Source organism: Numida meleagris, chromosome 2, assembly GCF_002078875.1.
Source record: "Numida meleagris isolate 19003 breed g44 Domestic line chromosome 2, NumMel1.0, whole genome shotgun sequence".
NCBI lineage: Eukaryota > Metazoa > Chordata > Aves > Galliformes > Numididae > Numida > Numida meleagris.
This window is the reverse complement of record NC_034410.1, coordinates 68,903,047-68,919,376: the sequence shown is the minus strand read 5'-3', so window position 1 is coordinate 68,919,376 and position 16,330 is coordinate 68,903,047. Positions and strand designations below refer to the sequence as shown.

At 35.7% G+C, this 16,330-nt stretch overlaps 1 long non-coding RNA gene across 1 annotated transcript; it reads left to right on the top strand.

The window, feature by feature from the left end:
- On the top strand, positions 4,979–8,901 carry LOC110394875. The gene is made up of 3 exons (XR_002435990.1): positions 4,979–5,086; positions 5,255–5,407; positions 8,760–8,901. It is a non-coding gene; the product is annotated as an uncharacterized LOC110394875 (long non-coding RNA).

Sequence of the window (16,330 nt, the reverse complement as noted above, 5' to 3'; positions counted from 1 at the left end):
TCCAGCTAGGTGTAGTAGAACTTTCACAGTGTGAAATGACAATGCATTACTGACACTACAGCTCTGTTGTCACCCTTAGGCTTTATTGTCATACAGAATTCATAATTCATAAAGCATAGTAATATAAAAGGGCAATGTGCCTGAGTGCTTGAGAAAATTACTGTCAACTTCTACTTTATAAATTTTTAAAACGATACATTTTCTTGATTGGCTTGACTTATACAAAAACATGAGGATTTTTTCCTTTTTCTTCACCCTTTTAAGCCCCCTACTAATCTGCAGTTGTGTTATGTCTAATAAAATTAAGGTTTCACATGCACTATGCCATTATTGCTAGTCTCTCTGGTATTACTTCTTGGCTCCTCCTGTACCTCAAACTCAGTTCTAATTATTGTCCTTATTGTAAAGTACTCCTATTAACAAGTTTGGATCTCAAAAGCAGTTGTATTAGGATGGCAAAGTTTATTACTAAATACATTACTGGGAAATTAACATTTCTCAAGTGATTAAAATGTTACCTAAAGCTCTTAATATAGTTATTGGCATTTGTTCTCAGAAGCATCTTGCTTTAGTAAAGAAGTATAGTTCAGTCTTTTTATATGCTGGATAAAAGCCAGAACAATTATTTTTTTATGGATTTTCTGCAGACATCATCATTATTATTTATTATTTGTTCAGTCATGCCCACCATTTTTTCTAAATGTTCATTACTTATTGCTGTGAGAGGAAAGGATTAAATATGTCATACTTTTCATTCTGCACTTGGCGTAATTTGGCATAAGAATCTCCTTAAACAACAAAAAAATTGTTTTGCTGACACAATCAATGTATTTTGCTTATTCTGATTTCAATTCCAATGGTTATCTCACAGCTTTATAGTCACATATCATCTGTTCACAAGCTAGTAACTCTTGATAACTGAAGTTGTCAAGGAAAGCACTAACTTCCCTATCAGCAAGCATGCTACCACTGTTAATGGATTTGAGTTGTATGTCTTGTTAATTGAAGGGGAGATGGGCATGGTGAGAGAGGGTTGGTTTCAGATCTTGACTCTCAAAAATGAATTGTGCTGTGATCATAGGCCTGAACCCAAATCCTGTTAACTGCCTGTAAATCTGAATAATACAAAGTCAGATTGCTGGACTTTGATATTACAAATACTGTCCACAAGATTTTTTGAGCGGAGTTGTTGACAAGTAATGGCTAAATTGGTGGGTCTCTGTGGTCTTAAACAATCAACCCAGAATCTCATTTTGACTACTCCAGAACACAAACAATTGAGATGTGTGACCATTATGTTGACAGAATGTGTTTCATTCGTGAAGTCACTCTGAACTACAGCATTAGAAAAGTACCTGCAGAAGGTAGTAAAAAACCTTTCATTATATGGGCATTATTAGATATCTTATCCTCTAAAAATTTTCTTATGAAGCCTTATCGCTGTGATGGTATGAATGCTTTACGCTACTTGAGCATCACAGCCCTCATAATATTAGAGATGAGATGCTTTAAAGAGTTCATGTTATTACACTGATGCTCAGTTAATCCATTTTAACTCTTGGAGATCATCATTAAGCCATAACGCTCTTCATATAAAAACAGGCAAAATTAAAACTCTTTGGTATATGTGTAGATTTACAACATTTCAGCAAAGTTCTGGACAAAACGTCCTTACAGAAAACAACAGTGAGCTTATTTTCTATGCAATTCTACCCCAAGTTCAGACCTATTAGTATGTTTGTCTATCTTTATTTTTTAGAGATCTTTCCTCTTGTCTTCCAAGGGGCAAAGCAGTAAAATAGGAGTGTAGAATTCTGACATAATTCACACAGGCTGCCAGCTTCTCCAGGAGAATGCTATGGGAGACAGTGTCAAAGACTTTGCTGAAGTTTAGGTAGACTATGCCAACAGCCTTTCCCTCATCCACCAGGTGGGTCATTTGTCTGTATAACTAATATGTTTGTATAACCTTACATTTGTATAACTAATAAACTGCACTTTTTTATCATTTATTTTGGGGCATATCCGGAGTTAGACACACTTACTCTACTGCAATGATAGAAATCATAGACACAAGGAAAACCAGAAAGGTAAGAGAGAGGTGTTTCATCACGTCTCAACATGAAACCTTGACAAATTTAAATCTTCTATCTCAGGAAGCAGAGAAAGAATAGCTTCTCAAAGGATGACTTAGAGCACCTAATTTAGGAACTTGTGCATACCTTCTACATTTTTTTTTCCCACTGAATATCTAAAAAAAAAAAAAAAAATAGGGGCTTTCCTTGTAATTTTAGGTGTATAAGTTAGTCTGCATAAGGCGAGGTGGGGAAAGCGGTTCAAACTTGAACAGGATTTGACCAAGTAAATTTAAAATAAATTTTTCAAAAATTTTTCTCATGTGGCATTCTGAAAGTTTTTGTCCCTAGAAAAATTTTTTACCAATCAGCTGAACTGACTGTGATTGGAGTAAGTTAACATACAAAAGGATACAAGAATACAACAGTATCCCAATAAAGGATCTGGGACTGGTAAGACTTTTTTTTTTTTTTTAATATGACAATGTAGTTCAGTAAAAGTAAAGATAAAATAATGAAAATCATTTCAATTTGCAACTCTTTCTTTTGCAGCATCTCTATATAACTTTAAATAGGAAACTAAAAAACTTGAGCCAAGTTCAAAATTCTAAATTACCTGAAATTATAAGGAATTATATGCATAAAAATCAGAAAAAGTGGGAAGTTGTATCTTTTGCAAAAATTGGAGATTCAAAATACAGACCTCATCCAATTTGATATCTTTTATACATTTTGTACATTTTCTATCATGCGTTCCAGAAGTTGCTGTATTGTTTTGTGAGTTAAAAATAGCAGCCTTGTTGCAATATTGTTTTCAAAGAATAAAACACTTGATGTGTTTCTTTCAAAGCAGATTTTTTCAGTCAGCTACGCTGATACCTTCACATATGTTTGACATATGCTCAGAAAAGATACTTGGTGACAGGGAAGTCTGGCTCTGACTCTCAGAAACAGATGAAACTGAGTTCTCATTTACCAACAAATGTACCTTGCAGTTTATGCTCCGTTATCATGCAATAACTGTTATGACAGAAACACAAGTCTCTTTAGATACTTCTTCGCCCTCTGCAGATGTCAAGATCTTTATCCTTCTTTTTTCCACTCGTTTCCTCCCCACCTCCTTTTTTAGCATCTGAATGTAATCACACATGCAAAATTACACAAATCTCATCATTTAATAGTTTTAAATCTGTCCTCACTATGCCCAAACATTCAGTTGTAGACCAGATTCTCTTTATTATCCATTTTTATTAGTCTAACAATCACTCTTTTTTAAATTTGATATGATAGATATTACATTATTTAAAGAAAATATTTCATACTTTCATGAGGCATATAAACATCTACATAAAACAATGTAAAATATGTCCTAGGAAGAACAGAAAGGGTTAATCAGTATTGATAAGAAAGCTATGGTGATGTCAAATCTTAGATTCTAACTGATTCTAATAAGGAACTCTCTGACTACCACAAAGCATTTTGCAGGAAAAAAAGGCTATCAGTTATTCCTTAGATAATGCAAGAATCAGAGTACCACCACTGGGTTTTTGTATGAAAATACTGCATAGCTGAAATACCATTTTCACTCATTATGTAATCAATGCTTTCTATGAAGAGTACATTGAGACACAGAAATCGAAAGCCAAAGTTTATTGTGAGATGGCTTTCAATAGCCAGATTTGTAAATAAAGAACAGGTGTCTGACTATCTTTGGTATATTTATACTGATCATTATTATCTATACCTATATATATTTATTCTTTAATGTAATGGTTTTCCTCGTGCAGACTTAAAATACAGGAGGAACGAATGTGCAATCTAGACTCGAGGTTAAGATCCAAGAAGACAGAAAAGCTATTACTGAGCAGTGATCTATCAGTTATAAAGAGAAAGGCATCAAAAGATGAACCTACCCAATAGATTAATGGCCTGCATCAGAAATAGAGTGGCCAGAAGGAGCGGGGAGGTGTTTTTCCCCTTGTACGCAGCACTGCTGAGGCAGTTCCTCAAATCCTGTTCAGTTTTGTGCCTCACTACAGGAATGACATTGAGTTGCTCTAATGGGTGCAGAGAAGAGCAAAAAAAGTGGTGGAGAGGCTAGAAGAGAAGATGTATGAGGAGTGACTGAGGGAACTGGGGCTGTATAGTATGGATGAGAGCAGGCTGAAGGGGGGTCTCTTTGGTTTCTACAACATTCTGAAAGGAAGTTGTAGAGAGGAGGGTGTGGGTCTCTTATCTCAGGTGTCAAGTGAGAGGACGCAAGGAAACAGACTCAAGTTGAGCAAGGAGAGGTTTCGATTGGATGTTAGAAAGAATTCTTTCACAGAAGGGGGTGGTCAAGGATTGTAATGGGCTATACAGAGAGGTAGGTGGTGGGAGTGAGACTTTAGGAGGTCTTTCCCAACCTAAATGATTCTATGCTTCTAAAATGCTATTTGTGTTAGCTGCAGCATTGGTAGGCTTTGTAGTAAGCTATTCTATTTAGGAAAGTTAGCAGCTGAAGTAATGAAAAATTTCTACTTCTGAATATGTTCAAAAATTCTCATCAGGTTTTAAGAATATCTGGAAAAGAACAACAGGTTTCAGAATGAAGCATTTCTAAATCATTAATATAATTTGGGTCTGTATCTTAATTGTTTGTGTCTCATATGCATCTGTTTATTTATCCAAAAAAAATTAGTGTACAGTGCTATTTCTTTGAGATCTGATAGCTTGTATCAGATTCATTTGTCCTTAACTCTAATTGCAATAAACCTTCAGAGAAATCTATCAAACATACCTCACTTCTTACAGAAATCATAGGATCTAAAGAATCAAACAAACTATACATTTAAAAACAATAAAAAAAGATTTTCTAAACTCATGTTTCAGATATTAAACAGGCTGCTTTTTTTTCAAGTGCTTAGGTGACAGAGAACCCTGAGATAACAGCCACTAGACTGAAATGTATGGAGGCTGTGAGCAGATGATTTTCAGAGCATCATCCTTTGATTACAGAACTCAAGCCTAAGGTACCCCATTGGTGGCACATCTGTTGCTTTTGTGCAATAGGTACCATGATTATTATTTTCTTAGTTCCTGTATGAAGTTCATTTCAAAGCAAAATAAATTTACAGGAGGTCTTACAAATTGTATTAAAATACAAAGGGCTTGAAAAAGATTTTTTCCTTTCCTTTCAGGTCGTTTCATCACAATGCTGTAGACAAGCTCAAAGTCAGGGATTTTACTGTAAGCACACTTTCCAACACCACCTTTCTGGGATTTACCACTTTAATTAGCAGAAGGCTGAGTTCATAAGAAGACATGAAGTAAGCTGGTGCTCTTTTGAATTGGTAGGTACCTATTTTGGTTTTTGCTTTTTCTCTTTTGTTCTCACTATCTGTTGAAGGAACACTTTTTCCTAGGAGTGGTGTAAGATTAATATTATTACTGTTCATCTATAATAGATTAAAATACTTGAGTATGAATAAGTATACAAGAGATATTTGTTGTTGTGATAGTTTATTAAAAATATTAGGGTACAATGTTTTTGCTTGTTTTTCCTCTTAGTGGTAATATTCTGTGTTACTTTTTACTTACTTTCTTTGTCCCTTTAAGTACCTTTGAGAGCCTTCGTATAATAAACATGCTTATAGATTTTGTATTTATGGGAAATTCCATAAATAGTTTCACCATTACTTTTTCCATTGTTAACCAAAAAGAGATGCTACTGCTAAGAACAATGACAGGAGCTGTTAGGAAATAATCTTTACTCATCATAATTTCTCTGCATAGAAACTGAGGTGAAAATAACTGTTCTGTTACACTATCATATATTCCGTAACTTTGAAAAAACTATTTGTGATCCTCAAGGTATAACTAATATATACTTTTCCACTAGATATGAACAACATAATAAATGTGAGTTAGTTATTCCAGTGGTAACCAATACTTGCAGTTGTTATTGGTAGATCCCTGCAACATTTTAGAGTCATAACTGGATAGTACAGCCAGTGTATCAGGAAGCAATTAAAATACCTTATTTACCGCACTTCAAGATTGGGAGGATAAGTTTTTGATCTTTGTTGTTAGTTTGCTTATCTTGTGATCCTTTCCAAGGGGTAGAACTGGAAAAGATGACAGACCTTTCCTGCAGAGAGATTATATATCCTCATATTAATTTGCTGGCCATTGATGGTCATTGATCTGTGTTCCCCTAAGCCTTATGGCTACTATCATACGTGCCTATGCTGTCAGATAAATCCAGCAATGTAACTGGTTACCTCAACAAATATCTGTGATGTATTGTTTCTTGTTGTTTCCTCTGAGCTTGTCTCTTAAGGAAAAATAACCCACAATTCTTGGTGGATAGAAAGTTATTCTCTGCTTATTTTCAGCATTGAGAGTTCTTTTCAGATCTAGAATTGTCTACAACAGTATAACTTAGACTACCATAGTATACTGTAGTATATAGGTTATCTATAACATAAAAGGATTAATTGGCCTATTGACAATGAGCATGTTTTTGCTTGCAGTCGAAATGAAACAACTCACTCACAAACGTTTGCTTCATAGAAATTTTTTGCTTCTTAATGACTATAGCTTTTTCCTGGAATATATCCACTAATATTAATGGAGTTCCCCCAGGAACATTGCCGATATGTTCAATCCACCTGTTTGAAGTCTATGTTGAATTTGTAATTTTGTTTATATCCTGAAAATGTCTCAGAGCAATGAATACTGAACTTTGTTTGTGTGCATCTGTGTGTGTACCACAGAGCAATTAGTGGAAGTGGGTGGAGTTTTTTGTTCTCTCACTCTTTTAATCCTAATTACTGTCACAAAATTTACGGATTTCAAAACTGTGTTAGAGAGATGTGTCTCCCCCCACCCCCCCCTTCCCCAATATCATTTGTATTCTTTTTTTTTTTTTCTGTGAGGAAAAAAAAATAAATCCAGAGATTCTCTGGAAGATGAATTTCCTCATACCTTTTGCTCCTCTGGATATCAGAGCGCTCTGCAAGTCTTTCTTTCCATTTAAAACAATAGCTGCCCCTCTGGGGACTCAGGGAAAAAGCAAAACACTGAAATTTAGAAAACATGTTTTTCTGTATCTTGGCATAGAAATTATCTAATTCAAATGTGATTTTAGGTCTGCTTATTATTAGTTCCAACACACTTATTTTTCTCTCTAAACACCAAAATCCAGCATAATTTAGGACCCTGATGTATTCTGAAGTAAGTGAAATATTCTGTCCAAATGCCTACTGGTATCAGTGCTGCAGCTCTCCATCTGTTACCAAGAATGTTTGGGTTGCTGTTTTTATTATTTTTATTTATTTTTCAAATACAGCCCCAGCAGCTGTGCTCACAGAAAGACCTAGACTCTCACAAAATTCCCTGTGAAACTTCAAGTATCCCACAACAACTTCTATTCGTTTTATTTTATTTGTAATAGTTGTCTTGCTTTTTACATTGTGATTATATTTTCATAGGACTTTGACAAAACTAGCTTTGTTCTTTCACCTATCCACCGAAACTGAAGAGTTAACTCATAAGGCAGGAAGAAAGAACTGGGACTGTTCAGCCTGGAGAAGAGAAGGCTCAAGTGGCATCTCATCAGTATCTGATGAATACCAGAAGGGAGACTGCAAAAAAGACAGAGCCAAACTCTTCTCAGTAGTGTACAGTCGCAGGAAAAGAGGCAGTAGGCACAAACTGAAGCACAGGAACACCGTCTGAACATTAGGAAAAATTTTTTCACTGCACAGGTGACAGAATACTACACAGGTTAATCAGAAAGGTTGTGGAGTCACCTCTTTGTAGATCTTCAGAAGGTGCCTGGACATGGACCTGGGCAGCCTGCTCCAGGTGCTTTAGCAGCAGTCAGGACCAGGTGGCCTCCAGAGCTCCCTGCCAACCTCAACCACTCTGTGACTTTGTTATTCTGTGATTTTTGTGAAATGCACCCACAGTAGTCAGACAAATGGCATTAGTTATGTTTCAGAAACTGTATAATTTTGTAAATGTATGATTTTTTTTATCTTAGACTTCGCCTCAAATGCTTTGAGATCGTTGTTTATTTCTTCATATTTTTAATGATATGTTGTTGAAGACCTGCTATTCAAAGAAGTTGGAAATAGATTTTAAGAGAGAGAATACCTTAAAAACAAACAAACAAACAAAAAAACAAGTCAAAACACAGAAGATTCTCCCCCCCTAAAAAAATATCAGATTTTTACTCTTAAATATAACAATATCTGGTTTCCAAAGCAAACATTTATTTTAGGAAACTCTGCGCAAACTTTTCTGTTTTACCTGAAACTTTTATCTGATCTGTGATCTATGTGATTAACAGCCTTTTAAAACTCTGTGATCCTGAAATCACAATGTTTTTTGTGTATGTGCCTCAAGGGCCAACCTAATATGCCCAAGAGAAGTACATATCTACCTTAAACCTGAAATTCCAGTGCTATTACCTAGCACAGTATTTTAAACTGTAGTTTACTCTAGAAATCTGTCAACCATAGTATGTTACCAAACCCTACACACAAGTTATATAAGTGGATTCAAACTGTAACAGCAACCTGAATTCCAGAAGAAATATCCTTTACCTGGCAGTGGGACAAGGTAGTAGCTCAGAATAAGTACAGTTTGGCAAATCTAGAAGGGAAACAGGTAGCATTAACATTCTTCCTTTTTCAGGCTCCTCGACTTCATGCAGCTGGTGCTCTCTGGTCACATAAGAAATATGAATTCCTGAATCCACTCATAACACCTGGAAAGAATGATGGAGGAAGGAGAACTATGTCAGATCTAATAACAACAACAACAAAAAAAACAGGGCTGCCTGGTATGTAAAATTATTACCCCAAAATAATGCCACCTGGAAAGCCTACCTCTTATGGTTTCACTTGCTGCTAACTTTATTTTGCAAACCTTACAGCAAATAGTCACTTAGGAAAATAATTTTTGATAACCTTCGGACTTAGACATAACAGAAGTTATCCCATAGCCTGAAATGGAAAATATTGTTTGAAGAAGTATCTATACTGCTCCCAAATATTGATTCCCAGTGGGCTGGGCTGGGTAGCGAGGTGATTAGTATGCCCAAACTCATTTTGAAAGGAATCTAACTGACTGTGTGACTCAAAGGCTTAGCTTGTAGGAGAAAAGGGTAAGTGAAAATGACTTCTTTTTTTCTAAGATGATTCAAACACAGATTGTCTGCTTGCGCTTAGGTTTTTAAAAATGCAGAATTTTTGGCAGATTACTGTACAAGTTTCCTAAGTAGGAAGAGCTACAGAAACAGATAAATTCTTTGCTTAGTTAAAATTATAGCTAATCTTTGGAAAATTATTTTTCAGAATTCTCTAACGGCCAACACAAGTTTTTGGGAAATGACCCATTGTGAGAGGTAGCCAAGCACCTTAAGAGGACTTGTTTTCTTTTTCCCTGACAGTGAAGTCAGTGAGAATCCGAGGTGAAGATGAAGAGTATACACTACCTAGTGGAAGAGTTGAGGCAATCCCACTGGTTTATCACAATATATTTCTGGTGCTTAGCAAGTTTCAGATTAACAGCGTGAATGATTATGACTATGGGGAAGAGTAGTCTGAACACACAGTGTCTCACATGCACTTCATGAACCTTTTAACTTGAGAATGTTGTTATAGTGCTGGCAGTATTTGAAAATGAACAATGCCATTAGCACTTTATCTGTTCCTATGCGCCAGTGCTATAATCTTGTTACAGTCTATCATCTGGTGCAGCATGTACTCTGAAAATATTGCTACAACACTTGAGAAGGAAGAAAGTCAGATCAAGGAATTCAGTATTGATTCTTGAGAGAAAACAAAAAGCTTGTGTGGCAATTAACTGCATTTTCAATGGTTTAAGTCTGAACTATAATTCAACATACACAAAGCCAGAAGCATTTATAAAGCATTCTTGTTTTGAATGGGATTGCTGGTAGACACCCCTAGGACACCAGCAATCTGGGAAATGTCCCACAGAAGAAGCATGCTTTTAAAGAGATTGGTGAGAATGATAAACAGATATGCAATAAAGCAAATGTCCTGTTTACCTTATTTTGAATCCTTCTTAACATCAAACAGAAGTCTTGAATTAGATCAGGTTGCTCAAAATATTGAAAAAAAATCTTCTTTGGCAAGATCTTAAGTGCTGATTAGACGTGCTACTTTAGCTGAATGCCAGTCAGTAGGAGTAGATGTTCTGTACCTTTCTGGCAGATCCTCATGATTCTGTAGGACTGGACGCTGTATTTTTAGCAGTGAAGAAAAACACAGTGAGCAGCAATTTCCTGACCTTCATCAGATTCCTTCTTCAGTTGTTTTGAAGACTATGATTAATTTCAAAATTTTCAAATGCAAGCAGAATAACAAACAGTTTTGAAGTTAATCAGAACCTGCTTTTCTGCATCCGTGAAAGCCTACGAGTGTCTGATCAGTAGATTTGTAAGTGATGGTGGTACACAATTAAATGAAGATAGCAACTGTATGTATGCCTTCTTCCAGGTGTTGAAATTTACCTCAAACTTAATGCTGAGGTTTTCCTTCTCTCCCTACACAGACAAAGTCTTCTCTGTCAATTGCCTGTTCAGTTTGGAGTTTGTTGAGAGGAGCCTGAGACCAGCCAGTATTAAATACACTGTGTACAGTTATTGTAAAAATGATGCTTTTAAAAGCACTGACTGCAGAGAATAAGAATTTAGAAACATAAATTCCTGTAACAGTGAAATTTCTGTTTTTAAATCACACTAGCAACTTTAATTTCTTGACTAATGTTCGTCCCCTAACACTGTGTAGAAGTTCTTTTATGAGAGGACGGAACCTCTGTAGTTATAGAAAGATTCTAAGTCAGAGCTACTCAGAAACAAGAGTAACATTATCAAGGGATTTCTGTAGTAAATGAACAGCTAGTACCAAAAAGTTAAAGCACAAATGAGTGGGAGGATTATCTTAAATCAGTGGGTTTAAGGGTTGGTATCTCCCGCAGTATGTTAGGACAGATTTTGCTGTACAATAGAATAATTAAGTGGTAGTGATACTTTAGGTGTAAATATCTGGAGTTTTTTATCTTCTACTTGCATCAGTCTCATACAGTGGAATGTCTTAAGGACTGAGAATGCTTTATTTAAGTAAAGTTTCATCAACAGGGGCAGGATTAGATTTTTTTTTTTTTTTAACTGCCTCCGCTGTGGCAATTAAATAGACAGTCTACTTTATTTCACAAGTGAACTAATGTGGCAACAGCCTGAATGAATTGCTGGAAACTGCAGCATGTATAAATCATTTCTGGCTTCAGAGTCCAATTGCGCTTGCCTCCCACTCCCAGCTGAAATAGCTGTTATACTTTAAACATTTTTGCTGTTGTATCTGCAATGTACAGTTCTTCCAAGCTTTCAACTGGGCAAGGATTTGAAATAAAATATTTTGCATCTTGTGTATGTTATAACCTTTATACTAAAATGCTATATCTTTTCAACCCTCATTTAAGCAAAGTAGAACACAGCAATAGAAAAGCCTCAGTGTCACTCCATAGACTAAAATAACTAGCAACTTAACTAGCATGTGGGGCATATGGCTTGATGTGCTTGGTTTGCCTCATTTACTGTAAAAATTTAATATATTTCTGGAGTCCAGATAAACATTGTTCTACTTGTTGAGTAAAATGACATTTTTATTTCCTTTTTTTTTTAAGCTCAGATAACCTTATTTGAAAGGTTTTTCATTTTCCTAAATTTGTAACAATTCATAAATTGACTTTTTTCCATGCCTTCTTTTTCTATAAGTTCTTTTATAAAAGTTGAGTTAGAATAAAAATATATGTTGTCAGAAACACTCATTTGAATACTTCTGAAAAGAAACTGAGTTGGACAAAATATTCACTGTGAAGGCTCTGAGCTATAGGAATACAATAATGATCCTGAGAGGCAAGAAATGGGAGCAAAAATACTAGTTGCCACATCATAGGCCATTTTAATTATTTTTTTAGTAGTGAAGAACTGCTTATTGCTAAAGTTACTATCATATATTTGCTAGTAGCTAGAATTTGTACAGACAGCTAGCAGGAGGCAAAAAGTGTCTTTCGTTATACTTACTAGACAACCTCTTTCCTTATTCAGCAACACAGTGTTAACAATAACTTCCTACTCAAAGGCTCAGAAGATCAAATCCCAACTTGAGAACCTAGTAATAAAATATCTAGATTAAGCTTATAAATGTAGGAAAAGCAGCTTGCTACCTAGTTTTAGTGAAATCACATCACTGTTTCTCCCTGACGTTTGTCCAGGAGGAGAGTTGATGGGATGTGAAAACAGTTGAAAGAATATACAGGCTGGAAAGATGTTTTCTAACTTCAGATTTTTGGCATCTTAGTCCAGTTCCGTCCTAACTCTCCCACTGAATCTATGTTTCCAACTCCAGTCTGCAGATGAGATTTGAGCACTCATCTGGAAATCGGAATACTTTGCTGAGAGTCGGTACCTAAAAAGATAAGCAGAATTGATGGAAAACAGAAGAAAACTGCCATCTCTACTTCTTTCTGCCTTGTTCTCAGTATGAAATTCTAATCAGTGGAATTTAGGACAGGACTCTTGACGTTTTAAAGCAGGAGATTAAACAACTCCAGCCCTAAAAATGTTTAATGTTCTCTACTGTCATGGAAAGGAAGCTTGACTCTTAGCTCAGATGTGGAGCCAAGCAAGCTGTTTCCCAACAGCCTGCAACACTGGCAGTTAGTAAAATAAATGCTACTCCTCAAGATCATGAAGATGATCAAGAGACAGGAAACATTACAATGAGTGAAAATATCTGAAGAGGTTAGGCTTTGACTAAAGCTCTTTGTCTGATGCTTAGCTTAAACAATGATAATTCCATGCATGAGCAACTTACTCAAAAGGAGCAAGTTTGCAAAAGTATTCCCTGGGTTTTCACTCTAATCTGGGTATCGTTAAACTTAGCCAATAGTAAACAGACAAGAACCATAAAGCCTGGTTTTAATCCTTGTTTTTCAGTAATAAATCTGGTCCCAGGCTTCTTTTCCAAAATAACTTTCACTAGCTATTACAATCATAGCCTGAATTTATGTGGCATATTTCCCAGTGTTAGATAAACCTAAATGTTAACATTTCTACTTAAGCTTTCAATATGGTGGTGTTTTTAAGCTTCTCTCATATATATAAAACAGATGCATTTATACATCATATGTCCCACGCCTTGCCAATAAGCTATAAATGTAGGATGACCAAAGAAGAAACAGGAAATGACACAAGTCATATTGCAAGCTGCCAAAATAATTCTAAGCATTGCACAGCCACAAGGAATTGGTTGACTCAGTGTTCAAGACCTCAGTACCAGAACTTGTTTACAGTGTGGAAAAATTAGGGACTTTTATTAACTGTATTTGCTAGAAGGGCTTCATCATTCCTTATATCCACTCCACAAAATTCTCAAATCATAGCTGCTGTGATTGGATCATATTTTGTTATTAGTTATTTTGTAAGCAAATCCAGAAGAAGAAAGATTTCTGTCAGTGATATAGCTTAAAGCTCACCTCTAAGAGTGTGACTAAACAGCTCCAAGCACTGGCAAGGCTACATGTGACCCTTCAACTTGCATTTTTATTCCAAGTTCTCAGAATACCAACAGTGATCAAACGGTATTTCTCTCCAGTGGCAATGTAGTGACTGGAGTTGTAGATGCCAGGGTATTTTGCAGTAGCTGACATCAAGATCAACAAACTTCACTAAGAGTGACCTGAATATTCTGAAGTTTAGGGAGACATTGGGCTACTCAATTGTTCCTTTTTTATTTTTTTTTTCTTAGTGCAAGATGGATTTGTTGAGGAACATATAGACATTTAGGTAATTAATTTATCTCTTTGTACCACAATCAGTCCCAGAAACTAATATCCAGTGAAAGTAAGTGCTGTTGAAAGATTAGATAATCTCAGCAAATTCAACCAATAGACACCTTTTTCTACCATTTAAAGTACAATTTTAGCTGTTATTGTAGCATTGCTAGTCTCTTTACTGACATGTATGCAACTCATTGATTTTTACCTGAGTGTTTCATGCTAGGGTGAATAAGTAAGAAAGAGATGGAGTATGGAATCCCACTTATAATTACATCCCTTTGGCAGTGTGATACTTAAGTGAATAGACTGGAAGTGTGAAACTGTATGTAGATATGTTATGATGAATGAGTATGCTTGACTTTTCTGGCCTTGTCCTGTAAGACCTTCACAGAACTTTACTTCATCAGGATGATTAAGGAAAAAAAAAAAAAAAAAAACAACCAACCCATACACACACATTTACCATAAAATTCTTAATGAGATATAAATAATCTCAGATCAAGTTACTATAAAGGACTGCTTAGCATTTTGCTTATGATTTTACATAATTCATCTAAATATAGTTAATTGCAGAGCAGACTTATTTTTGTTGTGTGTGACATTTTCAGATGATAGCTTGATCACTTTGTTTCATAATGATATCCCACATATCTATTTTGGTGTAGCTGTAGAACTTGAAGCATGCTACCTTTTCTATTCTTACATTTTGAGGTCTCTGGTATCTCTTCCAGTCATGGCTGTATTACAATAGTGCATGCGTGTACATATATAATACATACATGTATAACATAATGAGGTCAGTTCTCATGTCAAACAGCTTTTCAGGGTTAATATTGCCTGTAATGTGGACTGATCTTTCAGTTTTGCAAGCAGTCAATCTTTTTTCTAACCTCAATATGCCACGGCTTTCCATTCAAATCTGAAATCACTGAAGCATATGAGCATGTGCCTAAATATAATTGTGTATTTAAATCCATTCTCACTCAAAGAATCCCTTAAGGTTAACCACAATGTTACTGAATTGAGCCCTTTTGCAGATGATTACGAGAAGTTTATGCTTCCTGAGAGTCTATCACAGACAGATCCACTTATTAGGAAGAAACGGTTTTATTCAGAGGAAGGATTTGGGGTATGTAACCATAACATATTTTTAAGGCCAACAGAAACTATTTTGACTATGTTGCTCCTACTTATTTTGACTTTTAGTTGAATCTTTATTGGATAATCTAACATTTATATAACTTGTCACAGAACTGAAGCAAAGGACATTGTTCCTATTAAAATAATGGATCTTAGGTGTTCTTTGAGAGGTCATCCCTTGAATTACTCAGAGGATATGGAAAGGTGTATTGTAACACAATTTAGTGAAGTGGTATATCTCTTAATTTATTATCTTCAAATATCAATATTAAATTTTTTCAGGATAATTTCTTAAAACCTTGAAGTGTGTATAATTATGCTGTCATTCACATTCCTGATAAAACCATGTGAACCCACTAACCAATTTCAAGAAAATTTAAAAGAAAGCCACAAGTCTCTAAGATGTCATATGCACAGATACTTCATGAATACAAACAGCTAAAGCAAAGAGAGGCTCTCTTGAAGTCCCACAGGCAGAGATCCTGCAGAACTCTGGTTCTTATTGGGCATCAGAGCATCTATAGAGGTGTTCAGTAATGAAGCTTGTTTGCCTCTGCACTCATAATTACAGAATAACAGAATGGCTTGTGTTGGAATGGTCTTCAAAGATCATTTATCTCCAAGCCCGTGCCATGGGCAGGGTTGCCACCCACTAGACCAGGTTGCCCAGGGCCACATCCACACTGGCCTTCTCCAGTTCAAGTGGTCATCTTTCAATAAAATAAAGAGTGGTGGAGTAAGAAGTTAGTGTGCATTTCCCTTATAAAATAAACTCCAAAATGCTAATTCTTGCTCTCAACACCAGAACTAAAAATCTACAAATAAGGATAGAAGGAGATGGAAGCGATAGAGTTACCTTTTCCTCTCTGTCCAGAAAAAAAAAGACAAACAAAAAAAGCAACAGCAAAAAAAATCATTGACGCTAGGCAAACTAGTTATAGGATGTATAGTGTTATAAGGAAATCAGTCTCAAGTTATGCTGAATACTCTTTGTCCTCAGTATGGCACATTTTGGTCCACAATGGGGATCGTGAATTGAGACAAACTCCAATTTATTAAAGAAACATGTAAATATTGTTGCTCTTTAAAATGCCAGATGTACTTCCTTCTGCAGGTTATGAGGGGTTTATAGGAAGAAGTCTGGGGTACAACAGGTTATGTGAGACTCTCCATGATGAGGTGCTGGGTCAAACTGAAGGAAGGAATATTTACACATTAATGTAATCTACTTCCATGAAAGCAGCCTGGTTCCCATG